The sequence below is a fragment of the Ranitomeya variabilis genome, chromosome 6 (genome assembly GCF_051348905.1).
Source record: "Ranitomeya variabilis isolate aRanVar5 chromosome 6, aRanVar5.hap1, whole genome shotgun sequence".
Classification (NCBI taxonomy): domain Eukaryota; kingdom Metazoa; phylum Chordata; class Amphibia; order Anura; family Dendrobatidae; genus Ranitomeya; species Ranitomeya variabilis.
The window spans coordinates 189,778,974-189,792,217 of NC_135237.1; the positions used below are offsets into that span (position 1 = coordinate 189,778,974).

Genomic DNA, 13,244 nt, shown 5'->3' on the forward strand with positions numbered 1-13,244 from the left:
TAGCCAAAGACCTTCAAGGGGCATACAGTATAGGAGAGGATGCATATCAAACATTCAAGGATGAGCGTTTGGGTACCGATAAGCCAACTACATTGTTTCATGACAAGATGACGAAGAACAAACTTAAAACGTTCTCTAACATCCAAATGAAGACACGCAGACAAGGTCTTGGCAAGGAGGTAATTTTGAAGGCTGACAGAAACCTATTTGGCCAGATGATACTTGTAGCTGAGAACAGAAAGCTACAAATGAGTGATGTCTTGACTCATCCCCTGGGTCCATTGCCATGGGCACTTGCCAATGGTGATGGGTCTATCCGCAAGACCAACAAGGCTGCCCTCGCAAGGGAGTTGGAGAGGAATGCTCGTCCTGCAGAAGTGATCCCCGAGCCCTCTGCAACCATCATTGATGGGATGAGCCTGGTTCAGAAACTGAAGGGAAACAATGCAACATTTGGCCAGCTAGCAGGCACAGCAATGAGTCGCGCTATCCATGAGGGTGCTAAGAGCAAGCGCATTGATATTGTCTTTGACGTCTACAAGGAGACATCCATCAAAGATACAGAAAGAGTCAACAGATATGAAGGCACAGGGATCCATTTCAAGAACATTCAACATGGGCACAACATCCAGCAGTGGAAAAAGCTTCTAAGTAGTTCCTCCAACAAGGCAAGTCTCATAAAGTTTCTGGTAGAAGAATGGAAGGCGAAACACCACAGGGAGAAGCTTGAGGAGAAGGAGCTGTATGTCACATGTGAGCAGCTCTGCTTTAAGATCACCAAAGAACAGTGGGAAGAGGCTGCTGACCTTAAGTCAAATCAAGAAGAAGCAGACACACGCCTCCTTCTCCATGCTCTTCATGCAGCAGAATCTGGTTACAAGTCGGTCATCATCACTTCGGAGGATACTGATGTCATGGTCCTGTGTCTGGGCATGTGCCACAAAATCCCATCCCACCTGTTCCAGAAATGCGGTACACAGAACCGGACAAGATTCCTGGATATCACCACTCTGAGCCGAACATTGGGAGGCAGCGTATGTGATTCATTGATTGGTATGCATGCATTTACAGGCTGTGACACCGTCAGTGCATTCGCTGGCCGTGGGAAGATGACGACACTCAAGCAGTTGAAGATGAACAAGACATACCAGGATGCCTTTCAGGAAGTTGGTCGTTCATGGGAAGTGTCTACCGAACTTTTTGAGAAGTTACAGGAAATCACCTGCCACATGTACCTGCCAACTACCCAAACAACTGAGGTAAACAGGCTCCGTTATCAGCTGTTCTGTGCCAGACGTGGAGTGGTAGAGTCAAGTCAACTCCCTCCTTGCCAGGACTGCCTTTTCATGCATGCACTGCGTGCAAACTACCAGGCTGCGATCTGGAGGAGAAGTCTGCAGAGCCAGCCATGGGTTGCAAACCCAACAGACTGCGGTTGGATGATAGATAACGACGGAAAGCTTGTTGTCAAGTGGATGCAAGGGGCACCAGCACCAGAAGCTATTATACAGCTACTGTCCTGCAAGTGTGTGCGGTCATGTGAACTTCCTCAGTGTACTTGCCTCAGCAATGGCCTGAAGTGCACAGACATGTGCAGATTACAGACATGCCAGAACAAGGGTACTGAAGACGAGCCAGTAGAACAACAGTCAGATTCAGAGTCCGATGTTGAAGATATTATGGAGTAACATATATATATATATATATATATATATATATATATATATATATATATATATATATATATATATATATATATATATGCACATGACATGTTCAGTGTGTATTTACATAACTTGGATTAAATTTTGTTACAAATACTACATCTAGTCACTCCGGGTGGTACCGATATCGTCATATTTGGTTCTTGGCTCATGCTAAAATTCCTGTGGAACACCTAAAGGGTTAACAGTTTTTAAAAATGAGTTTTGAACAGCTTGAGGGGTGTAGTTTGCAAAATGGGGTAATTTATGGGTGGTTTCTGTTATGTAAGCCCCTTAAAGTGACTTCAGAAGTGACTTGGTCCTTTGAAAAGTGGGTTTTGCTGTAAATGTGAAAAATTGCGCATAAAACTATAAGCCCTATTACGTCGTAAAACAATAAGGTTTCATTTTCAAAATGATGCCAATATGAAGTAAACATGTGGGGAGTGTAAATTAATAACTATTATGGGGGGTATCAGTATTTTTGTAAAAAGCAGAGAATTTCAAAGTTAAAAAATTGCCGATTTTTCCAAAATTTCCGAATATTTAGCATTTTTTTATATAGAAAGGTAAAATATATTGACTCCCATTTAGCACTGACGTGAAGTACAATATGTCACGAGAAAACAATCTCAGAATGGCTTGGATAGGTGAAAGCGTTCCAAAGTTATTAGCCCATGAAGTGGCACAGGTCAGATTGGCTTAGGCACTTGGGTACAAATAGGCCTAGGGCTGAAGGGGTTAATAAGCTACGTATATGTAAGGGCTATCATATCAAAAAATAAACTACAGACATGCATCTACCTAAAAATACCAAAGAGAATTAGTCACTCCGCTTGGTACCGATATCGTCAAATTTGGTTCTTGGCTCATGGACTACATAGCTCAGCAGCTCTCGCAGTTTCCGTATTCCCACCTCCAGCTGCCAGTGACTGATTGGAGTCATTTCCATGTCAGTCATCAAAGGCTGAGATGAGAATAACCCTTTAATGCATTAAGTGACTGCAGATAAAATTGCCTAGTAGCCCAGTACTTCTTGTTCTCATGTACACGCTGCGGATTACTCAACATATGCGATTTCAAAACTTGTCGCAACACACATCACTGCCTTTAACCTGATAAAAATTCCAGTTGTTCTATTACAGGCTCATGGTGGCGTAAAAACACAACTCACCCCTGCATCCCACACCCTATTTGTACCTTTCTGAAAAGTGGAAACGTCCAAGTAGTAGCTCACACATTCTTCCCAAAATTCTAGAAATTTTCGGGCATGTAACAAAAGGTTAAGATGGGAAACTATTTAGCAGTGACCACAAAAAAGATGAACATTGATAAATCGAAGGGCTTTACATGACACAATGTAAAAACAACAAAAATATGTTTACAAAAACAAACATGTTGTGTCTAAAAAAATGCCTATATGTATCGACATGCTTAGAGATGAGCGGACCCGTGGAGGTTCGGGTCCTGGTACCCGTCACAAACTTTAGCTGAAAAGTTCAGTTCGGGTACCAGAACTCCATTAACAATAATGAAGACGCAAACTTTGGATCTGGGGGAGGCAGGAGAATCAATCTTTATCTCTCTAGGCATTCTATGGGACTTCAGGGGAAGTCAGTGTTCGGCTTTAGCACCAAACTTAACTGTCCGCTACCCTCACCTCTAGACATGATCACAACCTTTCTTCAGATGCACAATTACTACAATCATTTCTACAATTTGTGGCAGGAGAAGTAATAATGGAGCACATTACCTTTTCCTCACAGATAAACAAAGGATTCAAAGAAGAGCAGCTGTCTGACTGTAACAAAGCAGAGACTGCGACTTGTGTGTGTGCACATGCCTATATAGTCCATGAGCCGGGCCAGATATCGGTACCACCCGGAGTGACTAATTTTCTTTGGTATTTTTAGGTAGATGCATGTCTGTAGTTTATTTTTTGATATGATAGCCCTTACATATACGTAGCTTATTAACCCCTTCAGCCCTAGGCCTATTTGTACCCAAGTGCCTAAGCCAATCTGACCTGTGCCACTTCATGGGCTAATAACTTTGGAACGCTTTCACCTATCCAAGCCATTCTGAGATTGTTTTCTCGTGACATATTGTACTTCACGTCAGTGCTAAATGGGAGTCAATATATTTTACCTTTCTATATAAAAAAAATGCTAAATATTCGGAAATTTTGGAAAAATCGGCAATTTTTTAACTTTGAAATTCTCTGCTTTTTACAAAAATACTGATACCCCCCATAATAGTTATTAATTTACACTCCCCACATGTTTACTTCATATTGGCATCATTTTGAAAATGAAACCTTATTGTTTTACGACGTAATAGGGCTTATAGTTTTATGCGCAATTTTTCACATTTACAGCAAAACCCACTTTTCAAAGGACCAAGTCACTTCTGAAGTCACTTTAAGGGGCTTACATAACAGAAACCACCCATAAATTACCCCATTTTGCAAACTACACCCCTCAAGCTGTTCAAAACTCATTTTTAAAAACTGTTAACCCTTTAGGTGTTCCACAGGAATTTTAGCAGAATGAAGGCGAAATTTCAAAATTTCATTTTTTTTCCAGATATTACATTGTAATCCAATTTTACCTGCAACCTAGCAAGGGTTAACGGCAAACCCAAACTTGGTTACCCTAATTCTGCAGTTTATAGAAACACCCCACATGTACTCGTAAACTAAAGTATGGGCACACAGCACAGCTCAACACGGAAGGAGCGCTATGTGGTTTTTGGGTGGCGGATTCACTGGAAGAAATCTAGGGGGCCATGTCACATTTGAAGGCTGCCTGAGGTACACCCACAGTGGAAACCCCAAAAAGTGACCCTATTTTGGAAACTACACCCCCAAGGAATCTTTTAGGGGGTATAGTGACCACTTTGACCCAACCAGTGTTTCACAGTAGTTGGAAACACTTGGTTGAGAAAATGGAAAAAGTGCATTTTTTACATGAAGGTGTCATTTTAGGCTCATTTTTTTATTTTTAAGAGGTGTACCAGCAAAAAATGCACCCCACTATTTGTTCACCAATCTCTCCCGAACACAACAACACCCGATATGTTGTCGTACACTGCAGTATTGGGGAACGGCAGGCCTCGGAAGGGAAGGAGCGCCAAATGACTTTTGGAGTGCAAATTTTACTGGAAGAAATCTAGGGGGCTATGTCACATTTGAAGACACCCTGAGGTGCCCCAACACACGCACACACACTGACACATACACGTTCTGTGCTGAACAGGACTCTCCGGTCTTCTCTGCAGAGCTCCTATCTCCCTCTGCTTGCATGGAAAAACTTCCTTCCATGGCTAGAAGAAAACCATGCAAGGGACCTTCACCATCTGGATGAAACACTGAAGAACATCACAAACTTTCGCATCAGTGTGTCGCAGGGATCCTTCGAAAAGCTCTTGGATAATGAATCTTGCACACTTACCCTGAAGCTCTTTCAAGTTTATCTTGAGACCCTCAGAAATGAACAACTCTCAGCATTCTGGATGTCATACTTGGACATGGTCGAGACCATGCTGGCCCTGGTTCGAGCTTCAAGAGAAGGCAACTGGATGCTTCACCTAGGAGCAATCCGACAGATGATACCATGGTGTTTTGCCTATGACAAGGTCAACTATGCCCGATACCTAACCTATTACTATGCCACAATGTCTCGGCTGCCCATAGAACACCCAGAGGTCCATGAATACTTCATGCAAGGTGGCTTTTTGGTCCAGATCGGTAGCAAGAATCCTTTTGGACGAATTCCTGTGGACCAGACCATTGAAGAGACAATCAACAAAGACACCCAGACACCAGGGGGCACAAAAGGCTTCAGCCTCAAAGTTGGAGCTGTTTCCAGGTTCTACCTGACATCAGAGTACCGCAGTATGTACTTGAGGCAGCTGAGGGCCCTGGTAGGCCAACAATATACTGACTTCAGCCATTCAGACCTACAGGTGTCTAGGATTAGAAGAGATGAAGCCGATGTCCAATCTTTCGTTCAACTGCTGGAGACAGGTTGGGTGAACCCCTTCAACAAAGAGCATAATGGTGAACTTATCAGTTTGTCAACAGCGACTGTAGCACCACCAGATGTAGCCAAAGACCTTCAAGGGGCATACAGTATAGGAGAGGATGCATATCAAACATTCAAGGATGAGCGTTTGGGTACCGATAAGCCAACTACATTGTTTCATGACAAGATGACGAAGAACAAACTTAAAACGTTCTCTAACATCCAAATGAAGACACGCAGACAAGGTCTTGGCAAGGAGGTAATTTTGAAGGCTGACAGAAACCTATTTGGCCAGATGATACTTGTAGCTGAGAACAGAAAGCTACAAATGAGTGATGTCTTGACTCATCCCCTGGGTCCATTGCCATGGGCACTTGCCAATGGTGATGGGTCTATCCGCAAGACCAACAAGGCTGCCCTCGCAAGGGAGTTGGAGAGGAATGCTCGTCCTGCAGAAGTGATCCCCGAGCCCTCTGCAACCATCATTGATGGGATGAGCCTGGTTCAGAAACTGAAGGGAAACAATGCAACATTTGGCCAGCTAGCAGGCACAGCAATGAGTCGCGCTATCCATGAGGGTGCTAAGAGCAAGCGCATTGATATTGTCTTTGACGTCTACAAGGAGACATCCATCAAAGATACAGAAAGAGTCAACAGATATGAAGGCACAGGGATCCATTTCAAGAACATTCAACATGGGCACAACATCCAGCAGTGGAAAAAGCTTCTAAGTAGTTCCTCCAACAAGGCAAGTCTCATAAAGTTTCTGGTAGAAGAATGGAAGGCGAAACACCACAGGGAGAAGCTTGAGGAGAAGGAGCTGTATGTCACATGTGAGCAGCTCTGCTTTAAGATCACCAAAGAACAGTGGGAAGAGGCTGCTGACCTTAAGTCAAATCAAGAAGAAGCAGACACACGCCTCCTTCTCCATGCTCTTCATGCAGCAGAATCTGGTTACAAGTCGGTCATCATCACTTCGGAGGATACTGATGTCATGGTCCTGTGTCTGGGCATGTGCCACAAAATCCCATCCCACCTGTTCCAGAAATGCGGTACACAGAACCGGACAAGATTCCTGGATATCACCACTCTGAGCCGAACATTGGGAGGCAGCGTATGTGATTCATTGATTGGTATGCATGCATTTACAGGCTGTGACACCGTCAGTGCATTCGCTGGCCGTGGGAAGATGACGACACTCAAGCAGTTGAAGATGAACAAGACATACCAGGATGCCTTTCAGGAAGTTGGTCGTTCATGGGAAGTGTCTACCGAACTTTTTGAGAAGTTACAGGAAATCACCTGCCACATGTACCTGCCAACTACCCAAACAACTGAGGTAAACAGGCTCCGTTATCAGCTGTTCTGTGCCAGACGTGGAGTGGTAGAGTCAAATCAACTCCCTCCTTGCCAGGACTGCCTTTTCATGCATGCACTGCGTGCAAACTACCAGGCTGCGATCTGGAGGAGAAGTCTGCAGAGCCAGCCATGGGTTGCAAACCCAACAGACTGCGGTTGGATGATAGATAACGACGGAAAGCTTGTTGTCAAGTGGATGCAAGGGGCACCAGCACCAGAAGCTATTATACAGCTACTGTCCTGCAAGTGTGTGCGGTCATGTGAACTTCCTCAGTGTACTTGCCTCAGCAATGGCCTGAAGTGCACAGACATGTGCAGATTACAGACATGCCAGAACAAGGGTACTGAAGACGAGCCAGTAGAACAACAGTCAGATTCAGAGTCCGATGTTGAAGATATTATGGAGTAACATATATATATATATATATATATATATATATATATATATATATATATATATATATATATATATATATATATATATGCACATGACATGTTCAGTGTGTATTTACATAACTTGGATTAAATTTTGTTACAAATACTACATCTAGTCACTCCGGGTGGTACCGATATCGTCATATTTGGTTCTTGGCTCATGCTAAAATTCCTGTGGAACACCTAAAGGGTTAACAGTTTTTAAAAATGAGTTTTGAACAGCTTGAGGGGTGTAGTTTGCAAAATGGGGTAATTTATGGGTGGTTTCTGTTATGTAAGCCCCTTAAAGTGACTTCAGAAGTGACTTGGTCCTTTGAAAAGTGGGTTTTGCTGTAAATGTGAAAAATTGCGCATAAAACTATAAGCCCTATTACGTCGTAAAACAATAAGGTTTCATTTTCAAAATGATGCCAATATGAAGTAAACATGTGGGGAGTGTAAATTAATAACTATTATGGGGGGTATCAGTATTTTTGTAAAAAGCAGAGAATTTCAAAGTTAAAAAATTGCCGATTTTTCCAAAATTTCCGAATATTTAGCATTTTTTTATATAGAAAGGTAAAATATATTGACTCCCATTTAGCACTGACGTGAAGTACAATATGTCACGAGAAAACAATCTCAGAATGGCTTGGATAGGTGAAAGCGTTCCAAAGTTATTAGCCCATGAAGTGGCACAGGTCAGATTGGCTTAGGCACTTGGGTACAAATAGGCCTAGGGCTGAAGGGGTTAATAAGCTACGTATATGTAAGGGCTATCATATCAAAAAATAAACTACAGACATGCATCTACCTAAAAATACCAAAGAGAATTAGTCACTCCGCTTGGTACCGATATCGTCAAATTTGGTTCTTGGCTCATGGACTAATAAAAGCTTTCCCTCAGTATCATTCTTCTGATGTCAAAGCAGGGAAATCACCATTATTAAGTTTCAGTTTCTATTTCTCCCCAACACAAGAATTGTGCTGTATTTGACAACACTTACGCCCCATATACAAACATTACAACAGCATGCACTTACCATTAACCAATGCACGCCTGATGTTAGGATTGCTACTTAGGGATGCAGTAATAAGAAGGTTTTCTTGTTTTACAGTCAGGCAGGTCAACAACTTCACCGTTAAAGGATTCATAAGGAGTTAGTTATTACAAAAAAAGTTTAGGTTTATTTTCTGCCAACCTGAGCTACCCCAGACACAGCCACTGAAATAGTGTGATCCTCTTCTTTCTAAACTGTCTCATTTGAGTATTCATTTTTTGGGAGGACAAAGGTGAGAAAGTCTGCTACGTGACTGACAGCCTTCACTGCACACACGGTCATGCAGACACATTCATTAACTTGCGGAGGGGAAAATTATCACAAATTTATCAGGGTATTTTATCAAGCAGTCTTGAATCCTAAGTCAAAGGTGCACCAAAATTATTGATAGGTACACACCTCTCAATAAATCTGGCCTGTTTTGGAGGCGGTATATACACCAGAAAATTAAATCTACCCCACCCCTAGATGTCAGCCTCAGCATGACAGATTTACTTTACAGTAAATTTGCCACTTGGTGGTTTGTTGTACTCCTTCTTACTAGAGCAACAAATCACTTAAATGCCCGTCACTAAATTTTGGGCCTTTTGCTGAATAATGCAGCAGATGTGGCAGTTTCCTTAGTATATGCCCTACTAGATATGGCTCTCTGCTCTTCTATACTTGCAGAAATGTGTCTCAAAGTGCCAGTGGTAAATGTTCTTCAGCTCCCAGCATTGGCCCCCAAATACCAACCAGAACATGCTAGTCATCTGGTCAGCTACAACCCTCCCTCAAAATCCTTGCATAATGCTAGTCAGCCAGAACGATTTGAGACTATTATTGATTTTTTTTTTCAATAAGTGGTCAACAGTACGTTGCCAGCATTAGAACCATAGTGTTACAAAAAATTACAGCAGCTTTGGAGTATACCTTTTTTAGGCACAAGGTACGGTATTTTACTGTTGAAGAATAAAAAATAAATGTGTTGCAGCTGTAAAAAACTGCATGGCCAAATAGCGCATTCTAAAATTGAAGCAATTGCTGCAGCTACTGGCTACAGCCTCAGAAAACATCTACCCCCCCCCCACCACCACCACCACGAAGAAGCAGTAGCGAAGCGCTAGTCGGGGTCTACTCCTAAGCAACCTAAATTGCACAGGTACTGTTTGCTTTTTACACTGTGTTCTCAGATCCTATTGTTGCAATGGTTATCATGTATTAGAGTGCCTCCATTCACTATGCACCTTCACTTTAGCACATTGCACCATGGCCATGTGAATTAGTTCTCTTCTGATCGCCGTAATGCAACATATAATTTCCTGATCCCGTTAACACTACTACTTGCTATGTTAGTGTTTTGCTTGGGTACTTATATATTTACATCTCTTTTTGCCATTGGTGGTCTTACATCTCTATACCCACTGGGTTTATACTAATTTTTGTATTAATTGTGGCTATTATCATCGTGATTATTTTGTATGTATTTACCTGCGTTATTTCGATCTTTCTTTGGTCTTGGTTGCTTGGAGATCACTCTGCCTTGTTCTACACCCAATTTTCTAAACAACGGTTTATATTATTAAGGCTGGTTTCACATTTGCGGTTGTGTCCGCAGTGTTTGTGCCGCAATGTTCCGCATGTGTCGTGTATCCCTATCTTTAACATTAGGGATGCATGTGTCTGCGATTGGTTGTGTTTTGCCGCGTTTGACGACGCATGCGTCGTTTCGTCATCTGCGGCTTGGCGCGGTAAACGCTACATGTAGTAATTTTAGAGGCGTCAATTTGCCGCCTAGAAACGTATGCGGTTGTTAGCGCAAGGAATGCGGCAAAAAAACGCATTACAGTCTATGGGAGCGCATGCGTACACATGTCTTTGCGTACCCATGCGTTTGATGCGCTTGCGTACTTCGGACTGCGCATGTTCAGGAACTGATTTAGACATGCCCATTAAAGACACATCCTCCTCAAAATATCAAACACATGCGCAAATAAAGCGCAAACATATGTAAAAACGCATCTTAACGCTGTTTTTTTTTTTTACCATCATGTGTAAGCTGATGCGGATAATAAACGCTGCGTTATCAGATGTTTGCATGCGTTTTTGCATGCGTTTGCGCTGCGGACTTAACCGCAAATGTGAAAGTAGCCGAAGTCTTTTTTAGACTTTTTCTGCTTTTTATTTCATATACTAATAAAATATTTCTATTTTATCTTGGGTACACACCTTTCAGCAACAGCCTCAGAAAATCCTCCATCATGCACGGTCTGCATCAGTAACCACTCCCTTACTGCCAGCTACTGTCACACTAAGGCTACTTTCACACATCAGGTTTTTGCCGTCAGGCACAATCCGGCGAGTTTAGAAAACAATGGATCCGTTTTTTTTCCGCCGGATCCAGTTTTTTCTCACAGAGTTGTATTAGCGGCGGATTGTGCCTGATCGCCTCAAGTTTCATCAATCTTCATATTACTCCAGTGGGCCTTTGATATATGGCATATAAAAAGCCAGTCGTAATAATTTCTGACACAACCAGGGGTGTAACTACAACAGGTGCCTGGGTTGAAACGCACCCGGGCCCTGGAGCCTAGGGGGCCCTAAAAGTTCCTTTGGCCTATAGAAAAAGACTATTGATATTAAAGATTTAAAATATTTGGGGGCCTCGGAGCTTTCGCATCGGGGCCCATGAGTTTCAAGTTACGTCACTGGACACAACCATACATGCAGGATCAGAATTGCTTCTGTTTGACCCCTTACATACCACAATTCCCCTGGTGCGCCGATTCTGGTGCCTATCGGACACCCCTGGCCACAAATCGATTGCAGGATGCCAATAACAGCTGAGTGTCTGCAGAAGGCCACAGTCACTGCCATGTAGTTCTATGAAGCCTCGCCCAACTTTCATTTTTATTCTTTACTGCCAGACTGTTCTTTCTATATTGCGAATAAGCAATCAAATAATCGCAGGTTCAAATCTCCTAAGGGCCCTCAAAATTAAATGAATAGTGAAAAGGTGTTTAACAAATATTTACATAAACAAAAAAATATTTAAAAATCAGCCTTTGCCCCAATTAAAAGATAAAGATATCAGTTTGCAAAAAGAAACACCTGCAGACCGCTCCATTGACTAAAAAACACCAAGGTTACTTACGGGTAGCCGGTTTTTCCGGAGCCCATGACGGCACACCTGAGAGAGGGGATCCGCCCAGTCAGGACAGGAACCCTACTGAAAATAAAAGGGCGGTACCTCTCCCTCGCTTCAGTTGGTTTTCAGAGCATGAGAGGCCCCCCTGGTTAGTATACATGGCAATCCAACACCACATTATATTAACTAAACACACCCAAAACAATAGTGCACACCGAAAGGGTGAAAAAAAGGGGGGGAATATACGGGTGCCGTCATGGGCTCCGGAAAAACCGGCTACCCGTAAGTAACCTTGGTGTTTTCCCTTCCCCCATGACGGCACACCTGAGAGAATTTTGTAGAATGAAACCTTAGGGAGGGACCACCGCTTGGAGCACCCTTCTACCAAAGGTTAGGTCAGCAGAGGAGGAAAGGTCTAGCCGGTAGTGTTTGAAAAAAGTTGAGGGTGAGGACCAGGTAGCGGCCTTGCAAATTTGGTCAATTGATACCTCAGCTTTCTCTGCCCAGGAGGTAGCCACGGCTCTGGTGGAGTGAGCCTTGATGCCGTCAGGAACCGGAGTGCCACTTGCAGAATAGGATAAACTAATGGCCTCCCTGATCCATCTAGCAATGGAACTTTTAGCTACCCCGCACCCTCTTTTGCTACCCTGAAAGGCTACGAATAGGGTTTGGTCTTTCCTCCACTGATTAGTCACAGACATGTATTGTAACATAGATCTTCTCACATCTAACATGTGGAACCTTTGTTCCCCTGGATTTTTAGGATTACTACAGAAAGATGGTAAAGTAATCTCCTGACTCCTATGGAACTTTTGAACCACCTTGGGGAGATAAGCCGGGTCTGGTCTTAGAACAATCCTGTCATCAAAAACCTGAGTATAAGGAGGGCATATTGACAGGGCCTGTAAATCACTTACCCTACGTGCCGATGTTAAGGCTACTAGTAAAACTGTTTTAAGGGTAAGTAACTTAGGTGATAACTCCTGCAAAGGCTCAAAGGGCTGTTTAGTCAGGGCTTCTAAGACCAAATTTAGATCCCAAGGAGGGATTTTTGGGATAATAACTGGCCGAGATCTACTACAAGATTTTATGAATCGTGAGACCCATTTATTTGAGGCAAGATTACAATTATATAGGGCCCCCAAGGCAGAAACCTGAACTTTAAGGGTGCTGGTTGCTAACCCAAGATGTAATCCTGCTTGCAGAAACTCTAGGATAGGACCTATTGGAGCCACCTCCCCCAATGGTTCCCCCAGGAAGTCGAGAAATTTTTTCCATGTCCTACCATAGATTCTAGAGGTTATGGGTTTTCTGCTTTTCAACAGGGTGGAGACTAACCCTGGAGAGAATCCTTGGCGACTTAGTAACGCCCTCTCAAATTCCAGGCTGCGAGATGGAAGCCCTTCACCTGAGAGTGGGTCACTGGGCCCTGGGTTAGCAGGTCCGGAACCTCTGGCAGGATCCATGGGTCTGTTACCGACATCTGCCTTAGAAGGGAGAACCAAGGTCTCCTTGGCCAAAAAGGAGCTATGAAGATGATATTCGCCTGATCCTC

At 43.1% G+C, this 13,244-nt stretch overlaps 1 protein-coding gene across 2 annotated transcripts in view; it reads right to left on the reverse strand.

Moving 5' to 3' along the window:
- The window catches only part of TRANK1 (tetratricopeptide repeat and ankyrin repeat containing 1), a 216,858-nt gene that overhangs the window by 174,239 nt on the left and 29,375 nt on the right, over positions 1-13,244 (reverse strand). Inside the window, exon 1 of one of the 2 annotated variants that reach the window (XM_077269327.1) lies at positions 3,457-3,539. The exons of the other annotated variant lie outside the window; for it this stretch is intronic. The gene's annotated coding sequence lies outside the window, so the exon portion shown is untranslated. Of the gene's footprint in view, positions 1-3,456; positions 3,540-13,244 lie in introns of those variants that run through there. 2 annotated transcript variants of the gene reach the window in all.